Genomic DNA, 2500 nt, shown 5'->3' with positions numbered 1-2500 from the left:
AAACACAGGGCTTCCCACAAGGCCAGCCACTTTGAGGCAGCTGTAAGCGCACCACACACACCCTACGTGGGGTGGGGAGGGAAGGAGCAGGGGTCGACCCCACATGCCTGCAAACCTCTAGAGCGGCCTTACAATGCTCGCTACTCTATGGACCGGCAACGGCAATTGAAACCAACCCTAAAATTCTTGCACAGTTGGCAGCCTTCCTTGGCACAAGACCAAACAGCGCAGCGAACCCGTGCAGCACCAACCCAAGGGGACAGCCTTCCCCACACACTCTGGAGGAGAAGAGGCTCCCTCGGGCTGAGTCACACAGCTCAAGATACTCGCTCATTCACGGAAAACTTGGGAAACAAAACCTGCTGACACACACCACTTATGCATCGCATGAAGATTGCCATTGTCCATACACTTGTGCAGGTGCGATGGAAATATTTTCTCGTTTTGGTGTATGCTATATTTTTACAGACAGCTACCGACAAACGGTAGAAATTAGCGGGGATAGGCCTCAGACATTACCCAAAGCTCCGGGAACGTGAGCGACGCAAGACGAATGGGCATTTTAAAGCAGATCTATGGCAGTTACTGACAGTGCCTGGCGTGGGTTACTTGTCTCCGTTGTCGAGAGGGGAAGACGACCCATGTATATGTAAAGGGCGATTTTTTTAGCAACCGTTAAGGCTGTTTTTCCCCTTCACTTGTATCGAGAGGGAAGCAAAGAACATGTATGGCGTGTACGTTTTTTTACGAATTTTCATTAGCAATCTAACGACATGAATTGCGAAGACGTTTTTTGAACAATTGTATTCCTTTCCCAAAACATCGAGTGTTAGTGTATAAAACCGCTAGAGAAAATAAATTGGCAGGCGAAACTTAAAAAGGAGAGACCCATGAACAGCATGGCCAGGCGGCTCACCTCGACGTTTTTCCCCCGAGCAAAGTCCGCCGAGACCCCCTGTATCCCACGGGGATGTACTGGCGTGCACTTAAAGGTTGATGCCGCTCTGTTACTTGGGAAACGAACCACAAGCCAAATCCAGCTAATTTGTGAATGACTTAGCTCTCCTGCTTTCTCGAGAACGTGCTTTTTTCGTCGGATGAAACTTCCACAGGCTTTTCCAGCAGATTGGCACGTGCACTCAAAAAAGTCAAAATTTTTACACATAGACCCCATCAAACGGGAGAAATTGGCCGGGATTGCTCTCATGTGCGTTACGGGGCATCGTTTCTCTCGCGCCGAATTCCATCGAGCTGGGAAATCGCTCATTTTTGCGTCGCCAAATATCGTACGAACGCCGTGAAACTTCCACAGGCTTTTTCAGCAGATTTGCACGTGCACTCAAAAAAGTCAAAATTTTTACACATAGACCCCATCAAACGGGAGAAATTGGCCGGGATTGCTCTCATGTGCGTTACGGGGCATCGTTTCTGTCGCGCCGAATTCCATCGAGCTGGGAAATCGCTCATTTTTGCGTCGCCAAATATCGTACGAACGCCGTGAAACTTCCACAGGCTTTTCCAGCAGATTGGCACGTGCACTCAAAAAAGTCAAAATTTGTACACATAGACCCCATCAAACGGGAGAAATTGGCCGGGATTGCTCTCATGTGCGTTACGGGGCATCGTTTCTCTCGCTCCGAATTCCATCGAGCTGGGAAATCGCTCATTTTTGCGTCGCCAAATATCGTACGAACGCCGTGAAACTTCCACAGGCTTTTCCAGCAGATTTGCACGTGCACTCAAAAAAGTCAAAATTTTTACACATAGACCCCATCAAACGGGAGAAATTGGCCCGGATTGCTCTCATGTGCGTTACGGGGCATCGTTTCTCTCGCGCCGAATTCTCTCGAGCTGGGAAATCGCTCATTTTTGCGTCGCCAAATATCGTACGAACGCCGTGAAACTTCCACAGGCTTTTTCAGCAGATTTGCACCTGCACTCAAAAAAGTCAAAATTTTTACACATAGACCCCATCAAACGGGAGAAATTGGCCCGGATTGCTCTCATGTGCGTTACGGGGCATCGTTTCTGTCGCGCCGAATTCCATCGAGCTGGGAAATCGCTCATTTTTGCGTCGCCAAATATCGTACGAACGCCGTGAAACTTCCACAGGCTTTTCCAGCAGATTGGCACGTGCACTCAAAAAAGTCAAAATTTGTACACATAGACCCCATCAAACGGGAGAAATTGGCCGGGATTGCTCTCATGTGCGTTACGGGGCATCGTTTCTCTCGCTCCGAATTCTCTCGAGCTGGGAAATCGCTCATTTTTGCGTCGCCAAATATCGTACGAACGCCGTGAAACTTCCACAGGCTTTTTCAGCAGATTTGCACCTGCACTCAAAAAAGTCAAAATTTTTACACATAGACCCCATCAAACGGGAGAAATTGGCCCGGATTGCTCTCATGTGCGTTACGGGGCATCGTTTCTGTCGCGCCGAATTCCATCGAGCTGGGAAATCGCTCATTTTTGCGTCGCCAAATATCGTACGAACGCCGTG

This window comes from Lampetra fluviatilis, chromosome 4, assembly GCF_964198595.1.
Source record: "Lampetra fluviatilis chromosome 4, kcLamFluv1.1, whole genome shotgun sequence".
NCBI lineage: Eukaryota > Metazoa > Chordata > Hyperoartia > Petromyzontiformes > Petromyzontidae > Lampetra > Lampetra fluviatilis.
Note: the sequence above shows the minus strand (reverse complement) of the source record.